At 46.1% G+C, this 26,021-nt stretch overlaps 1 long non-coding RNA gene across 2 annotated transcripts in view; it reads right to left on the bottom strand.

Moving 5' to 3' along the window:
- Window positions 1–1,748: 1,748 nt before the first annotated feature.
- The window catches only part of LOC309628131, a 421,265-nt gene continuing 396,992 nt past the window's right edge, over window positions 1,749–26,021 (bottom strand). For both annotated transcript variants that reach the window (XR_014244192.1, XR_014244193.1), the window contains exon 2: window positions 1,749–1,811. This is a non-coding gene — a long non-coding RNA (uncharacterized lncRNA). The remainder of the gene's footprint in view (window positions 1,812–26,021) is intronic.

Below are 26,021 nucleotides of genomic sequence, written 5' to 3'. Positions count from 1 at the left end.
GGTATGGTTTAGGGTTAGGGTTAGGGTTAGTGTTAGGGTTAGGGCTCGGTTTAGGGTACGGGTTAGGATTAGGGTACCTGTTAGGGTTAGGTTAGGGGTTAGGGTTAGGGTACGCGTTGGGGTTAGGGTAGTTATTAAACCTATCCCACTCTCTAGATACCCCTTAGCAAGTAAAGGAATATTATTTCGTGGTCCAGCCATGGAGAAGAGTTTAGACACTAGGATAAGATAAGGAACACACCCATTATAAAGAAATCACGTTAGCATTCTCTTTTTAAGCTGTTCCTTAAAACACTAGTGCTTAGGAAATCTATGGGAGGCAGAAGCAGTCAAGGGTAGCCTAAGGTGAGGGTTAGGCTTAGGGTTAGGCTTAGGGTACCGCTTAGTGTATGGGTTCGGGGAGGGGTTCGGGTACAGCGTAGGATATGGGTTAGGGTTAGGGTTAGGGCTCGGTTTACGGAACGGGGTATGGTTAGGGTACATGTTAGGGTTAGGGTAGGGGTTAGGGTTAGGGTACGCGTTAGGGTTAGGGTAGTTATTAAACCTATCCCACTCTCTAGATACCCCTTAGCACGTAAAGGAATATTATTTGGGGGTCCAGCCATGGAGAAGAGGTTAGACACTAGGATAAGATAAGGAACACACCCATTATAAAGAAATCACATTAGGATTCTCTTTTTCAGCTGTTCCTTAAAACACTAGTGCTTAGGAAATCTATTGGAGGCAGAAGCAGTCAAGGGTAGCCTAGGGTTAGGGTTAGGCTTAGGGTTAGGCTTAGGGTACGGCTTAGGGTACGGGTTCGGGGAGGGGTTCGGGTATGGCGTAGGGTATGGGTTAGGGTTACGGTTAGGGTAAGTGTTAGGGTTAGGGATCGGTTTAGGTTACGGGTTGGGATTCGGGTACGTGTTAGGGTTAGGTTAGGGGTTAGGGTTAGGGTACGCATTGGGGTTAGGGTAGTTATTAAACCTATCCCACTCTCTAGATACCCCTTAGCACGTAAAGGAATATTATTTCGTGGTCCAGCCATGGAGAAGAGTTTAGACACTAGGATAAGATAAGGAACACACCCATTATAAAGAAATCACATTAGGATTCTCTTTTTAAGCTGTTCCTTAAAACACTAGTGCTTAGGAAATCTATGGGAGGCAGAAGCAGTCAAGGGTAGACTAGGGTTAGGGTTAGGCTTAGGGTTAGGCTTAGGGTACCGCTTAGTGTATGGGTTCGGGGAGGGGTTCGGGTACAGCGTAGGGTATGGGTTAGGGTTAGGGTTAGGGTTAGTGTTAGGGTTAGGGCTCGGTTTACGGAACGTGTTATGGTAAGGGTACGTGTTAGGGTTAGGGTAGGGGTTAGGTTTAGGGTACGCGTTAGGGTTAGGGTAGTTATTAAACCTATCCCACTCTCTAGATACCCCTTAGCACGTAAAGGAATATTATTTTGGGGGTCCAGCCATGGAGAAGAGTTTAGACACTAGGATAAGATAAGGAACACCCCCATTATAAAGAAATCACATTAGGATTCTCTTTTTCAGCTGTTCCTTAAAACACTAGTGCTTAGGAAATCTATTGGAGACAGAAGCAGTCAAGGGTAGCCTAGGGTTAGGGTTAGGCTTAGGGTTAGGCTTAGGGTACGGCTTAGGGTACGGGTTCGGGGAGGGGTTCGCGTACAGCGTAGGGTATGGGTTACTGTTAGGGTTAGGGTTAGTGTTAGGGTTAGGGCTCGGTTTAGGGTACGGGTTAGGTTTAGGGTACGTGTTAGTGTTAGGGTAGGGGTTAGGGTTAGGGTACGCGTTAGCGTGAGGGTAGTTATTAAACCTATCCCACTCTCTAGATACCCCTTAGCACGTAAAGAAATATTATTTCGTGGTCCAGCCATGGAGAAGAGTTTAGACACTAGGATAAGATAAGGAACACACCCATTATAAAGAAATCACATTAGGATTCTCTTTTTCAGCTGTTCCTTAAAACACTAGTGCTTAAGAAATCTATTGGAGGCAGAAGCAGTCAAGGGTAGCCTAGGGTTAGGGTTAGGCTTAGGGTACGGCTTAGGGTACGGGTTCGGGGAGGGGTTCGGGTATGGCGTAGGGTATGGGTTAGGGTTAATGTTAGCGTTAGTGTTAGGGTTAGGGCTCGGTTTAGGTTAAGGGTTAGGATTAGGATACGTGTTAGGGTTAGGTTACGGGTTAGTGTTAGGGTACGCGTTGGGGTTAGGGTAGTTATTAAACCTATCCAACTCTCTAGATACCCCTTAGCACGTAAAGGAATATTATTTCGTGGTCCAGCCATGGAGAAGAGTTTAGACACTAGGATAAGATAAGGAACACACCCATTATAAAGAAATCACATTAGGATTCCCTTTTTAAGCTGTTCCTTAAAACACTAGTGCTTAGGAAATCTATGGGAGGCAGAAGCAGTCAAGGGTAGACTAGGGTTAGGGTTAGGCTTAGGGTTAGGCTTAGGGTACCGCTTAGTGTATGGGTTCGGGGAGGGGTTCGGGTACAGCATAGGGTATGGGTTAGGGTTAGGGTTAGGGTTAGTGTTAGGGTTAGGGCTCGGTTTACGGAACGGGTTATGGTTAGGGTACGTGTTAGGGTTAGGGTAGGGGTTAGGGTTAGGGTACGCGTTAGGGTTAGGGTAGTTATTAAACCTATCCCACTCTCTAGATACCCCTTAGCACGTAAAGGAATATTATTTCGTGGTCCAGCCATGGAGAAGAGTTTAGACACTAGGATAAGATAAGGAACACACCCATTATAAAGAAATCACATTAGGATTCTCTTTTTCAGCTGTTCCTTAAAACACTAGTGCTTAGGAAATCTATTGGAGGCAGAAGCATTCAAGGGTAGCCTAGGGTTAGGGTTAGGCTTAGGGTTAGGCTTAGGGTACGGCTTAGGGTACGGGTTCGGGGAGGGGTTCGCGTACAGCGTAGGGTATGGGTTACTGTTAGGGTTAGGGTTAGTGTTAGGGTTAGGGCTCGGTTTAGGGTACGGGTTAGGTTTAGGGTACGTGTTAGTGTTAGGGTAGGGGTTAGGGTTAGGGTACGCGTTAGCGTTAGGGTAGTTATTAAACCTATCCCACTCTCTAGATACCCCTTAGCACGTAAAGGAATATTATTTCGTGGTCCAGCCATGGAGAAGAGTTTAGACACTAGGATAAGATAAGGAACACACCCATTATAAAGAAATCACATTAGGATTCTCTTTTTAAGCTGTTCCTTAAAACACTAGTGCTTAGGAAATCTATGGGAGGCAGAAGCAGTCAAGGTTAGCCTAGGGTTAGGGTTAGGCTTAGGGTTAGGCTTAGGGTACGGTTTCGGGAAGGGGTTCGGGTACGGCGTAGGGTATGGGTTAGGGTTAGGGTTACGGTTAGTGTTAGGGTTAGGGCTCGGTTTAGGGTACGGGTTAGGATTAGGGTACGTGTTAGGGTTAGGGTAGGGGTTAGGTTTAGGGTACGCATTAGGGTTAGGGTAGTTATTAAACCTATCCCACTCTCTAGATACCCCTTAGTATGTAAAGGAATATTATTTGGGGGTCCAGCCATGGAGAAGAGTTTAGACACTAGGATAAGATAAGGAACACACCCATTATAAAGAAATCACATTAGGATTCTCTTTTTCAGCTGTTCCTTAAAACACTAGTGCTTAGGAAATCTATTGGAGGCAGAAGCAGTCAAGGGTATCCTAGGGTTAGGGTTAGGCTTAGGGTACGGCTTAGGGTACGGGTTCGGGGAGGGGTTCGGGTATGGCGTAGGGTATGGGTTAGGGTTAATGTTAGCGTTAGTGTTAGGGTTAGGGCTCGGTTTAGGTTAAGGGTTAGGATTAGGATACGTGTTAGGGTTAGGTTACGGGTTAGTGTTAGGGTACGCGTTGGGGTTAGGGTAGTTATTAAACCTATCCAACTCTCTAGATACCCCTTAGCACGTAAAGGAATATTATTTCGTGGTCCAGCCATGGAGAAGAGTTTAGACACTAGGATAAGATAAGGAACACACCCATTATAAAGAAATCACATTAGGATTCTCTTTTTAAGCTGTTCCTTAAAACACTAGTGCTTAGGAAATCTATGGGAGGCAGAAGCAGTCAAGGGTAGACTAGGGTTAGGGTTAGGCTTAGGGTTAGGCTTAGGGTACCGCTTAGTGTATGGGTTCGGGGAGGGGTTCGGGTACAGCGTAGGGTATGGGTTAGGGTTAGGGTTAGGGTTAGTGTTAGGGTTAGGGCTCGGTTTACGGAACGTGTTATGGTAAGGGTACGTGTTAGGGTTAGGGTAGGGGTTAGGTTTAGGGTACGCGTTAGGGTTAGGGTAGTTATTAAACCTATCCCACTCTCTAGATACCCCTTAGCACGTAAAGGAATATTATTTTGGGGGTCCAGCCATGGAGAAGAGTTTAGACACTAGGATAAGATAAGGAACACCCCCATTATAAAGAAATCACATTAGGATTCTCTTTTTCAGCTGTTCCTTAAAACACTAGTGCTTAGGAAATCTATTGGAGGCAGAAGCATTCAAGGGTAGCCTAGGGTTAGGGTTAGGCTTAGGGTTAGGCTTAGGGTACGGCTTAGGGTACGGGTTCGGGGAGGGGTTCGCGTACAGCGTAGGGTATGGGTTACTGTTAGGGTTAGGGTTAGTGTTAGGGTTAGGGCTCGGTTTAGGGTACGGGTTAGGTTTAGGGTACGTGTTAGTGTTAGGGTAGGGGTTAGGGTTAGGGTACGCGTTAGCGTTAGGGTAGTTATTAAACCTATCCCACTCTCTAGATACCCCTTAGCACGTAAAGGAATATTATTTCGTGGTCCAGCCATGGAGAAGAGTTTAGACACTAGGATAAGATAAGGAACACACCCATTATAAAGAAATCACATTAGGATTCTCTTTTTCAGCTGTTCCTTAAAACACTAGTGCTTAGGAAATCTATTGGAGGCAGAAGCAGTCAAGGGTAGCCTAGGGTTAGGGTTAGGCTTAGGGTACGGCTTAGGGTACGGGTTCGGGGAGGGGTTCGGGTATGGCGTAGGGTATGGGTTAGGGTTAATGTTAGCGTTAGTGTTAGGGTTAGGGCTCGGTTTAGGTTAAGGGTTAGGATTAGGATACGTGTTAGGGTTAGGTTACGGGTTAGTGTTAGGGTACGCGTTGGGGTTAGGGTAGTTATTAAACCTATCCAACTCTCTAGATACCCCTTAGCACGTAAAGGAATATTATTTCGTGGTCCAGCCATGGAGAAGAGTTTAGACACTAGGATAAGATAAGGAACACACCCATTATAAAGAAATCACATTAGGATTCCCTTTTTAAGCTGTTCCTTAAAACACTAGTGCTTAGGAAATCTATGGGAGGCAGAAGCAGTCAAGGGTAGACTAGGGTTAGGGTTAGGCTTAGGGTTAGGCTTAGGGTACCGCTTAGTGTATGGGTTCGGGGAGGGGTTCGGGTACAGCATAGGGTATGGGTTAGGGTTAGGGTTAGGGTTAGTGTTAGGGTTAGGGCTCGGTTTACGGAACGGGTTATGGTTAGGGTACGTGTTAGGGTTAGGGTAGGGGTTAGGGTTAGGGTACGCGTTAGGGTTAGGGTAGTTATTAAACCTATCCCACTCTCTAGATACCCCTTAGCACGTAAAGGAATATTATTTCGTGGTCCAGCCATGGAGAAGAGTTTAGACACTAGGATAAGATAAGGAACACACCCATTATAAAGAAATCACATTAGGATTCTCTTTTTCAGCTGTTCCTTAAAACACTAGTGCTTAGGAAATCTATTGGAGGCAGAAGCATTCAAGGGTAGCCTAGGGTTAGGGTTAGGCTTAGGGTTAGGCTTAGGGTACGGCTTAGGGTACGGGTTCGGGGAGGGGTTCGCGTACAGCGTAGGGTATGGGTTACTGTTAGGGTTAGGGTTAGTGTTAGGGTTAGGGCTCGGTTTAGGGTACGGGTTAGGTTTAGGGTACGTGTTAGTGTTAGGGTAGGGGTTAGGGTTAGGGTACGCGTTAGCGTTAGGGTAGTTATTAAACCTATCCCACTCTCTAGATACCCCTTAGCACGTAAAGGAATATTATTTCGTGGTCCAGCCATGGAGAAGAGTTTAGACACTAGGATAAGATAAGGAACACACCCATTATAAAGAAATCACATTAGGATTCTCTTTTTAAGCTGTTCCTTAAAACACTAGTGCTTAGGAAATCTATGGGAGGCAGAAGCAGTCAAGGTTAGCCTAGGGTTAGGGTTAGGCTTAGGGTTAGGCTTAGGGTACGGGTTCGGGAAGGGGTTCGGGTACGGCGTAGGGTATGGGTTAGGGTTAGGGTTACGGTTAGTGTTAGGGTTAGGGCTCGGTTTAGGGTACGGGTTAGGATTAGGGTACGTGTTAGGGTTAGGGTAGGGGTTAGGTTTAGGGTACGCATTAGGGTTAGGGTAGTTATTAAACCTATCCCACTCTCTAGATACCCCTTAGTACGTAAAGGAATATTATTTGGGGGTCCAGCCATGGAGAAGAGTTTAGACACTAGGATAAGATAAGGAACACACCCATTATAAAGAAATCACATTAGGATTCTCTTTTTCAGCTGTTCCTTAAAACACTAGTGCTTAGGAAATCTATTGGAGGCAGAAGCAGTCAAGGGTAGCCTAGGGTTAGGGTTAGGCTTAGGGTACGGCTTAGGGTACAGGTTCGGGGAGGGGTTCGGGTATGGCGTAGGGTATGGGTTAGGGTTAATGTTAGCGTTAGTGTTAGGGTTAGGGCTCGGTTTAGGTTAAGGGTTAGGATTAGGATACGTGTTAGGGTTAGGTTACGGGTTAGTGTTAGGGTACGCGTTGGGGTTAGGGTAGTTATTAAACCTATCCAACTCTCTAGATACCCCTTAGCACGTAAAGGAATATTATTTCGTGGTCCAGCCATGGAGAAGAGTTTAGACACTAGGATAAGATAAGGAACACACCCATTATAAAGAAATCACATTAGGATTCCCTTTTTAAGCTGTTCCTTAAAACACTAGTGCTTAGGAAATCTATGGGAGGCAGAAGCAGTCAAGGGTAGACTAGGGTTAGGGTTAGGCTTAGGGTTAGGCTTAGGGTACCGCTTAGTGTATGGGTTCGGGGAGGGGTTCGAGTACAGCATAGGGTATGGGTTAGGGTTAGGGTTAGGGTTAGTGTTAGGGTTAGGGCTCGGTTTACGGAACGGGTTATGGTTAGGGTACGTGTTAGGGTTAGGGTAGGGGTTAGGGTTAGGGTACGCGTTAGGGTTAGGGTAGTTATTAAACCTATCCCACTCTCTAGATACCCCTTAGCACGTAAAGGAATATTATTTCGTGGTCCAGCCATGGAGAAGAGTTTAGACACTAGGATAAGATAAGGAACACACCCATTATAAAGAAATCACATTAGGATTCTCTTTTTAAGCTGTTCCTTAAAACACTAGTGCTTAGGAAATCTATGGGAGGCAGAAGCAGTCAAGTTTAGCCTAGGGTTAGGGTTAGGCTTAGGGTTAGGCTTAGGGTACGGGTTCGGGAAGGGGTTCGGGTACGGCGTAGGGTATGGGTTAGGGTTAGGGTTACGGTTAGTGTTAGGGTTAGGGCTCGGTTTAGGGTACGGGTTAGGATTAGGGTACGTGTTAGGGTTAGGGTAGGGGTTAGGTTTAGGGTACGCATTAGGGTTAGGGTAGTTATTAAACCTATCCCACTCTCTAGATACCCCTTAGTACGTAAAGGAATATTATTTGGGGGTCCAGCCATGGAGAAGAGTTTAGACACTAGGATAAGATAAGGAACACACCCATTATAAAGAAATCACATTAGGATTCTCTTTTTCAGCTGTTCCTTAAAACACTAGTGCTTAGGAAATCTATTGGAGGCAGAAGCAGTCAAGGGTAGCCTAGGGTTAGGGTTAGGCTTAGGGTACGGCTTAGGGTACGGGTTCGGGGAGGGGTTCGGGTATGGCGTAGGGTATGGGTTAGGGTTAATGTTAGCGTTAGTGTTAGGGTTAGGGCTCGGTTTAGGTTAAGGGTTAGGATTAGGATACGTGTTAGGGTTAGGTTACGGGTTAGTGTTAGGGTACGCGTTGGGGTTAGGGTAGTTATTAAACCTATCCAACTCTCTAGATACCCCTTAGCACGTAAAGGAATATTATTTCGTGGTCCAGCCATGGAGAAGAGTTTAGACACTAGGATAAGATAAGGAACACACCCATTATAAAGAAATCACATTAGGATTCCCTTTTTAAGCTGTTCCTTAAAACACTAGTGCTTAGGAAATCTATGGGAGGCAGAAGCAGTCAAGGGTAGACTAGGGTTAGGGTTAGGCTTAGGGTTAGGCTTAGGGTACCGCTTAGTGTATGGGTTCGGGGAGGGGTTCGGGTACAGCATAGGGTATGGGTTAGGGTTAGGGTTAGGGTTAGTGTTAGGGTTAGGGCTCGGTTTACGGAACGGGTTATGGTTAGGGTACGTGTTAGGGTTAGGGTAGGGGTTAGGGTTAGGGTACGCGTTAGGGTTAGGGTAGTTATTAAACCTATCCCACTCTCTAGATACCCCTTAGCACGTAAAGGAATATTATTTCGTGGTCCAGCCATGGAGAAGAGTTTAGACACTAGGATAAGATAAGGAACACACCCATTATAAAGAAATCACATTAGGATTCTCTTTTTCAGCTGTTCCTTAAAACACTAGTGCTTAGGAAATCTATTGGAGGCAGAAGCATTCAAGGGTAGCCTAGGGTTAGGGTTAGGCTTAGGGTTAGGCTTAGGGTACGGCTTAGGGTACGGGTTCGGGGAGGGGTTCGCGTACAGCGTAGGGTATGGGTTACTGTTAGGGTTAGGGTTAGTGTTAGGGTTAGGGCTCGGTTTAGGGTACGGGTTAGGTTTAGGGTACGTGTTAGTGTTAGGGTAGGGGTTAGGGTTAGGGTACGCGTTAGCGTTAGGGTAGTTATTAAACCTATCCCACTCTCTAGATACCCCTTAGCACGTAAAGGAATATTATTTCGTGGTCCAGCCATGGAGAAGAGTTTAGACACTAGGATAAGATAAGGAACACACCCATTATAAAGAAATCACATTAGGATTCTCTTTTTAAGCTGTTCCTTAAAACACTAGTGCTTAGGAAATCTATGGGAGGCAGAAGCAGTCAAGGTTAGCCTAGGGTTAGGGTTAGGCTTAGGGTTAGGCTTAGGGTACGGGTTCGGGAAGGGGTTCGGGTACGGCGTAGGGTATGGGTTAGGGTTAGGGTTACGGTTAGTGTTAGGGTTAGGGCTCGGTTTAGGGTACGGGTTAGGATTAGGGTACGTGTTAGGGTTAGGGTAGGGGTTAGGTTTAGGGTACGCATTAGGGTTAGGGTAGTTATTAAACCTATCCCACTCTCTAGATACCCCTTAGTACGTAAAGGAATATTATTTGGGGGTCCAGCCATGGAGAAGAGTTTAGACACTAGGATAAGATAAGGAACACACCCATTATAAAGAAATCACATTAGGATTCTCTTTTTCAGCTGTTCCTTAAAACACTAGTGCTTAGGAAATCTATTGGAGGCAGAAGCAGTCAAGGGTAGCCTAGGGTTAGGGTTAGGCTTAGGGTACGGCTTAGGGTACAGGTTCGGGGAGGGGTTCGGGTATGGCGTAGGGTATGGGTTAGGGTTAATGTTAGCGTTAGTGTTAGGGTTAGGGCTCGGTTTAGGTTAAGGGTTAGGATTAGGATACGTGTTAGGGTTAGGTTACGGGTTAGTGTTAGGGTACGCGTTGGGGTTAGGGTAGTTATTAAACCTATCCAACTCTCTAGATACCCCTTAGCACGTAAAGGAATATTATTTCGTGGTCCAGCCATGGAGAAGAGTTTAGACACTAGGATAAGATAAGGAACACACCCATTATAAAGAAATCACATTAGGATTCCCTTTTTAAGCTGTTCCTTAAAACACTAGTGCTTAGGAAATCTATGGGAGGCAGAAGCAGTCAAGGGTAGACTAGGGTTAGGGTTAGGCTTAGGGTTAGGCTTAGGGTACCGCTTAGTGTATGGGTTCGGGGAGGGGTTCGAGTACAGCATAGGGTATGGGTTAGGGTTAGGGTTAGGGTTAGTGTTAGGGTTAGGGCTCGGTTTACGGAACGGGTTATGGTTAGGGTACGTGTTAGGGTTAGGGTAGGGGTTAGGGTTAGGGTACGCGTTAGGGTTAGGGTAGTTATTAAACCTATCCCACTCTCTAGATACCCCTTAGCACGTAAAGGAATATTATTTGGGGGTCCAGCCATGGAGAAGAGTTTAGACACTAGGATAAGATAAGGAACACACCCATTATAAAGAAATCACATTAGGATTCTCTTTTTAAGCTTTTCCTTAAAACACTAGTGCTTAGGAAATCTATGGGAGGCAGAAGCAGTCAAGGGTAGCCTAGGGTTAGGGTTAGGCTTAGGGTTAGGCTTAGGGTACGGCTTAGGGTACGGGTTCGGGGAGGGGTTCGGGTACGGCGTAGGTTATGGGTTAGGGTTCGGGTTAGTGTTAGGGTTAGGGCTCGGTTTAGGGAACGGGTTATGGTTAGGTTACGTGTTAGGGTTAGGGTAGGGGTTAGGGTTAGGGTACGCGTTAGTGTTAGGGTAGTTATTAAACCTATCCCACTCTCTAGATACCCCTTAGCACGTAAAGGAATATTATTTGGGGGTCCAGCCATGGAGAAGAGTTTAGACACTAGGATAAGATAAGGAACACACCCATTATAAAGAAATCACATTAGGATTCTCTTTTTCAGCTGTTCCTTAAAACAGTAGTGCTTAGGAAATATATTGGAGACAGAAGCAGTCAAGGGTAGCCTAGGGTTAGGGTTAGGCTTAGGGTTCAGCTTAGGGTACGACTTAGGGTACGGGTTCAGTGAGGGGTTCTGGTACGGCGTAGGGTATGGGTTAGGGTTAGGGTTAGGGTTAGGGTACGGCTTAGGGTACGGGTTTGGGGAGGTGTTCGGGTACGGCTTATGGTATGGCTTAGGGTTAGGGTTAGGGTTAGTGTTAGGGTTAGGGCTCGGTTTAGGGTACGGGTTAGGTTTAGGGTACGTGTTAGGGTTAGGGTCGGGGTTAGGGTTAGGGTACGCGTTAGCGTTAGGGTAGTTATTAAACCTATCCCACTCTCTAGATACCCCTTAGCACGTAAAGGAATATTATTTGGGGGTCCAGCCATGGAGAAGAGTTTAGACACTAGGATAAGATAAGGAACACACCCATTATAAAGAAATCACATTAGGATTCCCTTTTTAAGCTGTTCCTTAAAACACTAGTGCTTAGGAAATCTATGGGAGGCAGAAGCAGTCAAGGGTAGACTAGGGTTAGGGTTAGGCTTAGGGTTAGGCTTAGGGTACCGCTTAGTGTATGGGTTCGGGGAGGGGTTTGGGTACAGCATAGGGTATGGGTTAGGGTTAGGGTTAGGGTTAGTGTTAGGGTTAGGGCTCGGTTTACGGAACGGGTTAGGGTTAGGATACGTGTTAGGGTTAGGGTAGGGGTTAAGGTTAGGGTACGCGTTAGGGTTAGGGTAGTTATTAAACCTATCCCACTCTCTAGATACCCCTTAGCACGTAAAGGAATATTATTTGGGGGTCCAGCCATGGAGAAGAGTTTAGACACTAGGATAAGATAAGGAACACACCCATTATAAAGAAATCACATTAGGATTCTCTTTTTAAGCTTTTCCTTAAAACACTAGTGCTTAGGAAATCTATGGGAGGCAGAAGCAGTCAAGGGTAGCCTAGGGTTAGGGTTAGGCTTAGGGTTAGGCTTAGGGTACGGCTTAGGGTACGGGTTCGGGGAGGGGTTCGGGTACGGCGTAGGGTATGGGTTAGGGATTCGGGTTAGTGTTAGGGTTAGGGCTCGGTTTAGGGAACGGGTTATGGTTACGTTACGTGTTAGGGTTAGGGTAGGGGTTAGGGTTAGGGTACGCGTTAGTGTTAGGGTAGTTATTAAACCTATCCCACTCTCTAGATACCCCTTAGCACGTAAAGGAATATTATTTGGGGGTCCAGACATGGAGAAGAGTTTAGACACTAGGATAAGATAAGGAACACACCCATTATAAAGAAATCACATTAGGATTCTCTTTTTCAGCTGTTCCTTAAAACACTAGTGCTTAGGAAATATATTGGAGACAGAAGCAGTCAAGGGTAGCCTAGGGTTAGGGTTAGGCTTAGGGTTCAGCTTAGGATACGACTTAGGGTACGGGTTCGGTGAGGGGTTCGGGTACGGCGTAGGGTATGGGTTAGGGTTAGGGTTAGGGTTAGTGTTAGGGTTAGGGCTCGGTTTAGGGTACGGGTTAGGATTAGGGTAAGTGTTAGGGTTAGGGTAGGGGTTAGCGTTAGGGTACGCGTTAGCGTTAGGGTAGTTATTAAACCTATCCCACTCTCTAGATACCCCTTAGCACGTAAAGGAATATTATTTGGGGATCCAGCCATGGAGAAGAGTTTAGACACTAGGATAAGGTAAGGAACACACCCATTATAAAGAAATCACATTAGGATTCTCTTTTTCAGCTGTTCCTTAAAACACTAGTGCTTAGGAAATCTATTGGAGGCAGAAGCAGTCAAGGGTAGCCTAGGGTTAGGGTTAGCCTTAGGGTTAGGCTTAGGGTACGGCTTAGGGTACGGGTTTGGGGAGGTGTTCTGGTACGGCTTATGGTATGGCTTAGGGTTAGGGTTAGGGTTAGTGTTAGGGTTAGGGCTCGGTTTAGGGTACGGGTTAGGTTTAGGGTACGTGTTAGGGTTAGGGTCGGGGTTAGGGTTAGGGTACGCGTTAGCGTTAGGGTAGTTATTAAACCTATCCCACTCTCTAGATACCCCTTAGCACGTAAAGGAATAGTATTTGGGGGTCCAGCCATGGAGAAGAGTTTAGACACTAGGATAAGATAAGGAACACACCCATTATAAAGAAATCACATTAGGATTCTCTTTTTAAGCTGTTCCTTAAAACACTAGTGCTTAGGAAATCTATGGGAGGCAGAAGCAGTCAAGGGTAGACTAGGGTTAGGGTTAGGCTTAGGGTTAGGCTTAGGGTACCGCTTAGTGTATGGGTTCGGGGAGGGGTTCGGGTACAGCATAGGGTATGGGTTAGGGTTAGGGTTAGGGTTAGTGTTAGGGTTAGGGCTCGGTTTACGGAACGGGTTATGGTTAGGGTACGTGTTAGGGTTAGGGTAGGGGTTAGGGTTAGGGTACGCGTTAGGGTTAGGGTAGTTATTAAACCTATCCCACTCTCTAGATACCCCTTAGCACGTAAAGGAATATTATTTGGGGGTCCAGCCATGGAGAAGAGTTTAGACACTAGGATAAGATAAGGAACACACCCATTATAAAGAAATCACATTAGGATTCTCTTTTTAAGCTTTTCCTTAAAACACTAGTGCTTAGGAAATCTATGGGAGGCAGAAGCAGTCAAGGGTAGCCTAGGGTTAGGGTTAGGCTTAGGGTTAGGCTTAGGGTACGGCTTAGGGTACGGGTTCGGGGAGGGGTTCGGGTACGGCGTAGGTTATGGGTTAGGGTTCGGGTTAGTGTTAGGGTTAGGGCTCGGTTTAGGGAACGGGTTATGGTTAGGTTACGTGTTAGGGTTAGGGTAGGGGTTAGGGTTAGGGTACGCGTTAGTGTTAGGGTAGTTATTAAACCTATCCCACTCTCTAGATACCCCTTAGCACGTAAAGGAATATTATTTGGGGGTCCAGCCATGGAGAAGAGTTTAGACACTAGGATAAGATAAGGAACACACCCATTATAAAGAAATCACATTAGGATTCTCTTTTTCAGCTGTTCCTTAAAACAGTAGTGCTTAGGAAATATATTGGAGACAGAAGCAGTCAAGGGTAGCCTAGGGTTAGGGTTAGGCTTAGGGTTCAGCTTAGGGTACGACTTAGGGTACGGGTTCAGTGAGGGGTTCTGGTACGGCGTAGGGTATGGGTTAGGGTTAGGGTTAGGGTTAGGGTACGGCTTAGGGTACGGGTTTGGGGAGGTGTTCGGGTACGGCTTATGGTATGGCTTAGGGTTAGGGTTAGGGTTAGTGTTAGGGTTAGGGCTCGGTTTAGGGTACGGGTTAGGTTTAGGGTACGTGTTAGGGTTAGGGTCGGGGTTAGGGTTAGGGTACGCGTTAGCGTTAGGGTAGTTATTAAACCTATCCCACTCTCTAGATACCCCTTAGCACGTAAAGGAATATTATTTGGGGGTCCAGCCATGGAGAAGAGTTTAGACACTAGGATAAGATAAGGAACACACCCATTATAAAGAAATCACATTAGGATTCCCTTTTTAAGCTGTTCCTTAAAACACTAGTGCTTAGGAAATCTATGGGAGGCAGAAGCAGTCAAGGGTAGACTAGGGTTAGGGTTAGGCTTAGGGTTAGGCTTAGGGTACCGCTTAGTGTATGGGTTCGGGGAGGGGTTTGGGTACAGCATAGGGTATGGGTTAGGGTTAGGGTTAGGGTTAGTGTTAGGGTTAGGGCTCGGTTTACGGAACGGGTTAGGGTTAGGATACGTGTTAGGGTTAGGGTAGGGGTTAAGGTTAGGGTACGCGTTAGGGTTAGGGTAGTTATTAAACCTATCCCACTCTCTAGATACCCCTTAGCACGTAAAGGAATATTATTTGGGGGTCCAGCCATGGAGAAGAGTTTAGACACTAGGATAAGATAAGGAACACACCCATTATAAAGAAATCACATTAGGATTCTCTTTTTAAGCTTTTCCTTAAAACACTAGTGCTTAGGAAATCTATGGGAGGCAGAAGGAGTCAAGGGTAGCCTAGGGTTAGGGTTAGGCTTAGGGTTAGGCTTAGGGTACGGCTTAGGGTACGGGTTCGGGGAGGGGTTCGGGTACGGCGTAGGGTATGGGTTAGGGATTCGGGTTAGTGTTAGGGTTAGGGCTCGGTTTAGGGAACGGGTTATGGTTACGTTACGTGTTAGGGTTAGGGTAGGGGTTAGGGTTAGGGTACGCGTTAGTGTTAGGGTAGTTATTAAACCTATCCCACTCTCTAGATACCCCTTAGCACGTAAAGGAATATTATTTGGGGGTCCAGACATGGAGAAGAGTTTAGACACTAGGATAAGATAAGGAACACACCCATTATAAAGAAATCACATTAGGATTCTCTTTTTCAGCTGTTCCTTAAAACACTAGTGCTTAGGAAATATATTGGAGACAGAAGCAGTCAAGGGTAGCCTAGGGTTAGGGTTAGGCTTAGGGTTCAGCTTAGGATACGACTTAGGGTACGGGTTCGGTGAGGGGTTCGGGTACGGCGTAGGGTATGGGTTAGGGTTAGGGTTAGGGTTAGTGTTAGGGTTAGGGCTCGGTTTAGGGTACGGGTTAGGATTAGGGTAAGTGTTAGGGTTAGGGTAGGGGTTAGCGTTAGGGTACGCGTTAGCGTTAGGGTAGTTATTAAACCTATCCCACTCTCTAGATACCCCTTAGCACGTAAAGGAATATTATTTGGGGATCCAGCCATGGAGAAGAGTTTAGACACTAGGATAAGGTAAGGAACACACCCATTATAAAGAAATCACATTAGGATTCTCTTTTTCAGCTGTTCCTTAAAACACTAGTGCTTAGGAAATCTATTGGAGGCAGAAGCAGTCAAGGGTAGCCTAGGGTTAGGGTTAGCCTTAGGGTTAGGCTTAGGGTACGGCTTAGGGTACGGGTTTGGGGAGGTGTTCTGGTACGGCTTATGGTATGGCTTAGGGTTAGGGTTAGGGTTAGTGTTAGGGTTAGGGCTCGGTTTAGGGTACGGGTTAGGTTTAGGGTACGTGTTAGGGTTAGGGTCGGGGTTAGGGTTAGGGTACGCGTTAGCGTTAGGGTAGTTATTAAACCTATCCCACTCTCTAGATACCCCTTAGCACGTAAAGGAATAGTATTTGGGGGTCCAGCCATGGAGAAGAGTTTAGACACTAGGATAAGATAAGGAACACACCCATTATAAAGAAATCACATTAGGATTCTCTTTTTAAGCTGTTCCTTAAAACACTAGTGCTTAGGAAATCTATGGGAGGCAGAAGCAGTCAAGGGTAGACTAGGGTTAGGGTTAGGCTTAGGGTTAGGCTTAGGGTACCGCTTAGTGTATGGGTTCGGGGAGGGGTTCGGGTACAGCATAGGGTATGGGTTAGGGTTAGGGTTAGGGTTAGTGTTAGGGTTAGGGCTCGGTTTACGGAACGGGTTATGGTTAGGGTACGTGTTAGGGTTAGGGTAGGGGTTAGGGTTAGGGTACGCGTTAGGGTTAGGGTAGTTATTAAACCTATCCCACTCTCTAGATACCCCTTAGCACGTAAAGGAATATTATTTGGGGGTCCAGCCATGGAGAAGAGTTTAGACACTAGGATAAGATAAGGAACACACCCATTATAAAGAAATCACATTAGGATTCTCTTTTTAAGCTTTTCCTTAAAACACTAGTGCTTAGGAAATCCATGGGAGGCAGAAGCAGTCAAGGGTAGCCTAGGGTTAGGGTTAGGCTTAGGGTTAGGCTTAGGGTACGGCTTAGGGTACGGCTTCGGGGAGGGGTTCGGGTACGGCGTAGGGTATGGGTTAGGGTTAGGGTTAGGGTTAGTGTTAGGGGTAGGGCTCGGTTTAGGGTACGGGTTAGGATTAGGGTAAGTGTTAGGGTTAGGGTAGGGGTTAGCGTTAGGGTACGCGTTAGCGTTAGGGTAGTTATTAAACCTATCCCACTCTCTAGATACCCCTTAGCACGTAAAGGAATATTATTTGGGGATCCAGCCATGGAGAAGAGTTTAGACACTAGGATAAGGTAAGGAACACACCCATTATAAAGAAATCACAATAGGATTCTCTTTTTAAGCTGTTCCTTAAAACACTAGTGCTTAGGAAATCTATTGGAGGCAGAAGCAGTCAAGGGTAGCCTAGGGTTAGGGTTAGGCTTAGGGTTAGGCTTAGGGTACGGCTTAGGGTACGAGTTTGGGGAGGTGTTCGGGTACGGCTTATGGTATGGCTTAGGGTTAGGGTTAGGGTTAGTGTTAGGGTTAGGGCTTGGTTTAGGGTACGGGTTAGGATTAGGGTACGTGTTAGGGTTAGGGTAGGGGTTAGGGTTAGGGTACGCATTAGGGTTAGGGTCGTTATTAAACCTATCCCACTCTCTAGATACCCCTTAGCACGTAAAGGAATAGTATTTGGGGGTCCAGCCATGGAGAAGAGTTTAGACACTAGGATAAGATAAGGAACACACCCATTATAAAGAAATCACATTAGGATTCTCTTTTTAAGCTGTTCCTTAAAACACTAGTGCTTAGGAAATCTATGGGAGGCAGAAGCAGTCAAGGGTAGACTAGGGTTAGGGTTAGGCTTAGGGTTAGGCTTAGGGTACCGCTTAGTGTATGGGTTCGGGGAGGGGTTCGGGTACAGCATAGGGTATGGGTTAGGGTTAGGGTTAGGGTTAGTGTTAGGGTTAGGGCTCGGTTTACGGAACGGGTTATGGTTAGGGTACGTGTTAGGGTTAGGGTAGGGGTTAGGGTTAGGGTACGCGTTAGGGTTAGGGTAGTTATTAAACCTATCCCACTCTCTAGATACCCCTTAGCACGTAAAGGAATATTATTTGGGGGTCCAGCCATGGAGAAGAGTTTAGACACTAGGATAAGATAAGGAACACACCCATTATAAAGAAATCACATTAGGATTCTCTTTTTAAGCTTTTCCTTAAAACACTAGTGCTTAGGAAATCCATGGGAGGCAGAAGCAGTCAAGGGTAGCCTAGGGTTAGGGTTAGGCTTAGGGTTAGGCTTAGGGTACGGCTTAGGGTACGGCTTCGGGGAGGGGTTCGGGTACGGCGTAGGGTATGGGTTAGGGTTAGGGTTAGGGTTAGTGTTAGGGTTAGGGCTCGGTTTAGGGTACGGGTTAGGATTAGGGTAAGTGTTAGGGTTAGGGTAGGGGTTAGCGTTAGGGTACGCGTTAGCGTTAGGGTAGTTATTAAACCTATCCCACTCTCTAGATACCCCTTAGCACGTAAAGGAATATTATTTGGGGATCCAGCCATGGAGAAGAGTTTAGACACTAGGATAAGGTAAGGAACACACCCATTATAAAGAAATCACAATAGGATTCTCTTTTTAAGCTGTTCCTTAAAACACTAGTGCTTAGGAAATCTATTGGAGGCAGAAGCAGTCAAGGGTAGCCTAGGGTTAGGGTTAGGCTTAGGGTTAGGCTTAGGGTACGGCTTAGGGTACGAGTTTGGGGAGGTGTTCGGGTACGGCTTATGGTATGGCTTAGGGTTAGGGTTAGGGTTAGTGTTAGGGTTAGGGCTTGGTTTAGGGTACGGGTTAGGATTAGGGTACGTGTTAGGGTTAGGGTAGGGGTTAGGGTTAGGGTACGCATTAGGGTTAGGGTCGTTATTAAACCTATCCCACTCTCTAGATACCCCTTAGCACGTAAAGGAATAGTATTTGGGGGTCCAGCCATGGAGAAGAGTTTAGACACTAGGATAAGATAAGGAACACACCCATTATAAAGAAATCACATTAGGATTCTCTTTTTAAGCTGTTTCTTAAAACACTAGTGCTTAGGAAATCTATGGGAGGCAGAAGCAGTCAGGGGTAGCCTAGGGTTAGGGTTAGGCTTAGGTTTAGGCTTAGGGTTAGGCTTAGGGTACCGCTTAGTGTACGGGTTCGGGTACAGCGTAGGGTATGGGTTAGGGTTAGGGTTAGGGTTAGTGTTAGGGTTAGGGCTCGGTTTAGGGTACGGGTTAGGATTAGGGTACGTGTTAGGGTTAGGGTAGGGGTTAGGGTTAGGGTACGCATTAGGGTTAGGGTAGTTATTAAACCTATCCCACTCTCTAGATACCCCTTAGCACGTAAAGGAATAATATTTGGGGGTCCAGCCATGGAGAAGAGTTTAGACACTAGGATAAGATAAGGAACACACCCATTATAAAGAAATCACATTAGGATTCCCTTTTTAAGCTGTTCCTTAAAACACTAGTGCTTAGGAAATCTATGGGAGGCAGAAGCAGTCAAGGGTAGACTAGGGTTAGGGTTAGGCTTAGGGTTAGGCTTAGGGTACCGCTTAGTGTATGGGTTCGGGGAGGGGTTCGGGTACAGCATAGGGTATGGGTTAGGGTTAGGGTTAGGGTTAGTGTTAGGGTTAGGGCTCGGTTTACGGAACGGGTTATGGTTAGGGTACGTGTTAGGGTTAGGGTAGGGGTTAGGGTTAGGGTACGCGTTAGGGTTAGGGTAGTTATTAAACCTATCCCACTCTCTAGATACCCCTTAGCACGTAAAGGAATATTATTTGGGGGTCCAGCCATGGAGAAGAGTTTAGACACTAGGATAAGATAAGGAACACACCCATTATAAAGAAATCACATTAGGATTCTCTTTTTAAGCTTTTCCTTAAAACACTAGTGCTTAGGAAATCTATGGGAGGCAGAAGCAGTCAAGGGTAGCCTAGGGTTAGGGTTAGGCTTAGGGTTAGGCTTAGGGTACGGCTTAGGGTACGGGTTCGGGGAGGGGTTCGGGTACGGCGTAGGGTATGGGTTAGGGTTCGGGTTAGTGTTAGGGTTAGGACTCGGTTTAGGGAACGGCTTATGGTTAGGTTACGTGTTAGGGTTAGGGTAGGGGTTAGGGTTAGGGTACGCGTTAGTGTTAGGGTAGTTATTAAACCTATCCCACTCTCTAGATACCCCTTAGCACGTAAAGGAATATTATTTGGGGGTCCAGCCATGGAGAAGAGTTTAGACACTAGGATAAGGTAAGGAACACACCCATTATAAAGAAATCACATTAGGATTCTCTTTTTCAGCTGTTCCTTAAAACACTAGTGCTTAGGAAATATATTGGAGACAGAAGCAGTCCAGGGTAGCCTAGGGTTAGGGTTAGGCTTAGGGTTCAGCTTAGGGTACGACTTAGGGTACGGGTTCGGTGAGGGGTTCGGGTACGGCGTAGGGTGTGGGTTAGGGTTAGGGTTAGGGTTAGTGTTAGGGTTAGGGCTCGGTTTAGGGTACGGGTTAGGATTAGGGTAAGTGTTAGGGTTAGGGTAGGGGTTAGCGTTAGGGTACGCGTTAGCGTTAGGGTAGTTATTAAACCTATCCCACTCTCTAGATACCCCTTAGCACGTAAAGGAATATTATTTGGGGATCCAGCCATGGAGAAGAGTTTAGACACTAGGATAAGGTAAGGAACACACCCATTATAAAGAAATCACAATAGGATTCTCTTTTTAAGCTGTTCCTTAAAACACTAGTGCTTAGGAAATCTATTGGAGGCAGAAGCAGTCAAGGGTAGCCTAGGGTTAGGGTTAGGCTTAGGGTTAGGCTTAGGGTACGGCTTAGGGTACGAGTTTGGGGAGGTGTTCGGGTACGGCTTATGGTATGGCTTAGGGTTAGGGTTAGGGTTAGTGTTAGGGTTAGGGCTTGGTTTAGGGTACGGGTTAGGATTAGGGTACGTGTTAGGGTTAGGGTAGGGGTTAGGGTTAGGGTACGCATTAGGGTTAGGGTCGTTATTAAACCTATCCCACTCTCTAGATACCCCTTAGCACGTAAAGGAATAGTATTTGGGGGTCCAGCCATGGAGAAGAGTTTAGACACTAGGATAAGATAAGGAACACACCCATTATAAAGAAATCACATTAGGATTCTCTTTTTAAGCTGTTTCTTAAAACACTAGTGCTTAGGAAATCTATGGGAGGCAGAAGCAGTCAGGGGTAGCCTAGGGTTAGGGTTAGGCTTAGGTTTAGGCTTAGGGTTAGGCTTAGGGTACCGCTTAGTGTACGGGTTCGGGTACAGCGTAGGGTATGGGTTAGGGTTAGGGTTAGGGTTAGTGTTAGGGTTAGGGCTCGGTTTAGGGTACGGGTTAGGATTAGGGTACGTGTTAGGGTTAGGGTAGGGGTTAGGGTTAGGGTACGCATTAGGGTTAGGGTAGTTATTAAACCTATCCCACTCTCTAGATACCCCTTAGCACGTAAAGGAATAATATTTGGGGGTCCAGCCATGGAGAAGAGTTTAGACACTAGGATAAGATAAGGAACACACCCATTATAAAGAAATCACATTAGGATTCCCTTTTTAAGCTGTTCCTTAAAACACTAGTGCTTAGGAAATCTATGGGAGGCAGAAGCAGTCAAGGGTAGACTAGGGTTAGGGTTAGGCTTAGGGTTAGGCTTAGGGTACCGCTTAGTGTATGGGTTCGGGGAGGGGTTCGGGTACAGCATAGGGTATGGGTTAGGGTTAGGGTTAGGGTTAGTGTTAGGGTTAGGGCTCGGTTTACGGAACGGGTTATGGTTAGGGTACGTGTTAGGGTTAGGGTAGGGGTTAGGGTTAGGGTACGCGTTAGGGTTAGGGTAGTTATTAAACCTATCCCACTCTCTAGATACCCCTTAGCACGTAAAGGAATATTATTTGGGGGTCCAGCCATGGAGAAGAGTTTAGACACTAGGATAAGATAAGGAACACACCCATTATAAAGAAATCACATTAGGATTCTCTTTTTAAGCTTTTCCTTAAAACACTAGTGCTTAGGAAATCTATGGGAGGCAGAAGCAGTCAAGGGTAGCCTAGGGTTAGGGTTAGGCTTAGGGTTAGGCTTAGGGTACGGCTTAGGGTACGGGTTCGGGGAGGGGTTCGGGTACGGCGTAGGGTATGGGTTAGGGTTCGGGTTAGTGTTAGGGTTAGGACTCGGTTTAGGGAACGGCTTATGGTTAGGTTACGTGTTAGGGTTAGGGTAGGGGTTAGGGTTAGGGTACGCGTTAGTGTTAGGGTAGTTATTAAACCTATCCCACTCTCTAGATACCCCTTAGCACGTAAAGGAATATTATTTGGGGGTCCAGCCATGGAGAAGAGTTTAGACACTAGGATAAGGTAAGGAACACACCCATTATAAAGAAATCACATTAGGATTCTCTTTTTCAGCTGTTCCTTAAAACACTAGTGCTTAGGAAATATATTGGAGACAGAAGCAGTCCAGGGTAGCCTAGGGTTAGGGTTAGGCTTAGGGTTCAGCTTAGGGTACGACTTAGGGTACGGGTTCGGTGAGGGGTTCGGGTACGGCGTAGGGTGTGGGTTAGGGTTAGGGTTAGGGTTAGTGTTAGGGTTAGGGCTCGGTTTAGGGTACGGGTTAGGATTAGGGTAAGTGTTAGGGTTAGGGTAGGGGTTAGCGTTAGGGTACGCGTTAGCGTTAGGGTAGTTATTAAACCTATCCCACTCTCTAGATACCCCTTAGCACGTAAAGGAATATTATTTGGGGATCCAGCCATGGAGAAGAGTTTAGACACTAGGATAAGGTAAGGAACACACCCATTATAAAGAAATCACATTAGGATTCTATTTTTCAGCTGTTCCTTAAAACACTAGTGCTTAGGAAATCTATTGGAGGCAGAAGCAGTCAAGGGTAGCCTAGGGTTAGGGTTAGGCTTAGGGTTAGGCTTAGGGTACGGCTTAGGGTACGGGTTTGGGGAGGTGTTCGGGTACGGCTTATGGTATGGCTTAGGGTTAGGGTTAGGGTTAGTGTTAGGGTTAGGGCTTGGTTTAGGGTACGGGTTAGGATTAGGGTACGTGTTAGGGTTAGGGTAGGGGTTAGGGTTAGGGTACGCATTAGGGTTAGGGTAGTTATTAAACCTATCCCACTCTCTAGATACCCCTTAGCACGTAAAGGAATAGTACTTGGGGGTCCAGCCATGGAGAAGAGTTTAGACACTAGGATAAGATAAGGAACACACCCATTATAAAGAAATCACATTAGGATTCTCTTTTTAAGCTGTTTCTTAAAACACTAGTGCTTAGGAAATCTATGGGAGGCAGAAGCAGTCAAGGGTAGCCTAGGGTTAGGGTTAGGCTTAGGGTTAGGCTTAGGGTTAGGCTTAGGGTACCGCTTGGTGTACGGGTTCGGGTACAGCATAGGGTATGGGTTAGGGTTAGGGTTAGGTTTAGTGTTAGGGTTAGGGCTCGGTTTAGGGTACGGGTTATGGTTAGGTTATGTGTTAGGGTTAGGGTAGGGGTTAGGGTTAGGGTACGCGTTGGGGTTAGGGTAATTATTAAACCTATCCCACTCTCTAGATACCCCTTAGCACGTAAAGGAATATTATTTCGTGGTCCAGCCATGGAGAAGAGTTTAGACACTAGGATAAGATAAGGAACACACCCATTATAAATAAATCACATTAGGATTCTCTTTTTAAGCTGTTCCTTAAAACACTAGTGCTTAGGAAATCTATGGGAGGCAGAAGCAGTCAAGGGTAGCCTAGGGTTAGGGTTAGGCTTAGGGTTAGGCTTAGGGTAACGCTTAGTGTACGGGTTCGGGGAGGGGTTCGGGTACAGCGTAGGGTATGGGTTAGGGTTAGGGTTAGTGTTAGGGTTAGGGCTCGATTTACGGAACGGGTTATGGTTAGGGTACATGTTAGGGTTAGGGTAGGGGTTAGGGTTAGGGTACGCGTTAGGGTTAGGGTAGTTATTAAACCTATCCCACTCTCTAGATACCCCTTAGCACGTAAAGGATTATTATTTGGGGGTCCAGCCATGGAGAAGAGTTTAGACACTAGGATAAGATAAGGAACACACCCATTATAAAGAAATCACATTAGGATTCTCTTTTTCAGCTGTTCCTTAAAACACTAGTGCTTAGGAAATCTATTGGAGGCAGAAGCAGTCAAGGGTAGCCTAAGGTTAGGGTTACGCTTAGGGTTAGGCTTAGGGTACGGCTTAGGGTACGGGTTCGGGGAGGGGTTCGGGTACGGCGTAGGGTATGGGTTAGTGTTAGGGTTAGGGTTAGTGTTAGGGTTAGGGCTCGGTTTAGGGTACGGGTTAGGATTAGGGTACGTGTTAGGGTTAGGGTAGGGGTTAACGTTAGGGTACGCGTTAGCGTTAGGGTAGTTATTAAACCTATCCCACTCTCTAGATACCCCTTAGCACGTAAAGGAATATTATTTGGGGGTCCAGCCATGGAGAAGAGTTTAGACACTAGGATAAGATAAGGAACACACCCATTATAAAGAAATCACATTAGGATTCTCTTTTTAAGCTGTTCCTTAAAACACTAGTGCTTAGGAAATCTATGGGAGGCAGAAGCAGTCAAGGGTAGCCTAGGGTTAGGGTTAGGCTTAGGGTTAGACTTAGGGTACGGCTTATGGTACGGGTTCGGGGAGGGGTTCGGGTACGGCGTAGGATATGGGTTAGGGTTAGGGTTAGGGTTAGTGTTAGGGCTAGGGCTCGGTTTAGGTTATGGGTTAGGATTAGGGTACGTGTTAGGGTTAGCGTAGGGGTTAGGGTTAGGGTACGCGTTAGGGTTAGGGTAGTTATTAAACCTATCCCACTCTCTAGATACCCCTTAGCACGTAAAGGAATATTATTTGGGCGTTCAGCCATGGGGAAGAGTTTAGACACTAGGATAAGATAAGGAACACACCCATTATAAAGAAATCACAATAGGATTCTCTTTTTAAGCTGTTCTTTAAAACACTAGTGCTTAGGAAATATATTGGAGACAGAAGCAGTCAAGGGTAGCCTAGGGTTAGGGTTAGGCTTAGGGTTAGGCTTAGGGTACGGCTTACGGTATGGGTTCGGGGAGGGGTTCGGGTACGGCGTAGGGTATGGGTTAGGGTTAGGGTTAGTGTTAGGGTTAGGGCTCGGTTTAGGGTACGGGTTAGGATTAGGGTACGTGTTAGGGTTAGGGTAGGGGTTAGTGTTAGGGTACGCGTTAGGGTTAGGGTAGTTATTAAACCTATCCCATTCTCTAGATACCCCTTAGCACGTTAAGGAATATTATTTGGGGGTTCAGCCATGGGGAAGAGTTTAGACACTAGGATAAGATAAGGAACACACCCATTATAAAGAAATCACAATAGGATTCTCTTTTTAAGCTGTTCTTTAAAACACTAGTGCTTAGGAAATCTATTGGAGACAGAAGCAGTCAAGGGTAGCCTAGGGTTAGGGTTAGGCTTAGGGTTAGGCTTAGGGTACGGCTTAGGGTACGGGTTCGGGGAGGGGTTCGGGTATGGCGTAGGGTATGGGTTAGGGTTAGGGTTAGGGTTAGTGTTAGGGTTAGGGCTCGGTTTAGGATACGGGTTAGGATTAGGGTACGTGTTAGGGTTAGGTTAGGGGTTAGGGTTAGGGTACGCGTTGGGGTTAGGGTAGTTATTAAACCTATCCCACTCTCTAGATACCCCTTAGCACGTAAAGGAATATTATTTCGTGGTCCATCCATGGAGAAGAGTTTAGACACTAGGATAAGATAAGGAACACACCCATTATAAAGAAATCACATTAGGATTCTCTTTTTAAGCTGTTCCTTAAAACACTAGTGCTTAGGAAATCTATGGGAGGCCGAAGCAGTCAAGGGTAGCCTAGGGTAAGTGTTAGGCTTGGTGTTAGGCTTAGGGTACCGCTTAGTGTATGGGTTCGGGGAGGGGTTCGGGTACGGCGGAGGGTATGGGTTAGGGTTAGGGTTAGGGTTAGTGTTAGGGTTAGGGCTCGGTTTAGGGTACGGGTTAGGATTAGGGTACGTGTTAGGGTTAGGGTAGTGGTTAGGGTTAGGGTACGCATTAGGGTTAGGGTAGTTATTAAACCTATCCCACTCTCTAGATACCCCTTAGCACGTAAAGGAATATTATTTGGGGGTCCAGCCATGGAGAAGAGTTTAGACACTAGGATAAGATAAGGAACACATCCATTATAAAGAAATCACATTAGGATTCTCTTTTTCAGCTGTTCCTTAAAACACTAGTGCTTAGGAAATCTATGGGAGGCAGAAGCAGTCAAGGGTAGCCTAGGGTTAGGGTTAGGCTTAGGGTTAGGCTTAGGGTACGGCTTAGGGTACGGGTTCGGGGAGGGGTTCGGGTATGGCGTAGGGTATGGGTTAGGGTTAGGGTTAGGGTTAGGGTTAGGGTTAGGGCTCGGTTTAGGGTACGGGTTAGGATTAGGGTACGTGTTAGGGTTAGGTTAGGGGTTAGGGTTAGGGTACGCGTTGTGGTTAGGGTAGTTATTAAACCTATCCCACTCTCTAGATACCCCTTAGCACGTAAAGGAATATTATTTCGTGGTCCAGCCATGGAGAAGAGTTTAGACACTAGGATAAGATAAGGAACACACCCATTATAAAGAAATCACATTAGGATTCTCTTTTTAAGCTGTTCCTTAAAACACTAGTGCTTAG

The sequence above is a fragment of the Balaenoptera borealis genome (assembly GCF_965194805.1).
Source record: "Balaenoptera borealis genome assembly, chromosome: 4".
Classification (NCBI taxonomy): Eukaryota; Metazoa; Chordata; class Mammalia; order Artiodactyla; family Balaenopteridae; genus Balaenoptera; species Balaenoptera borealis.
Note: the sequence above shows the minus strand (reverse complement) of the source record. Positions and strands in the feature narration are given on the sequence as shown.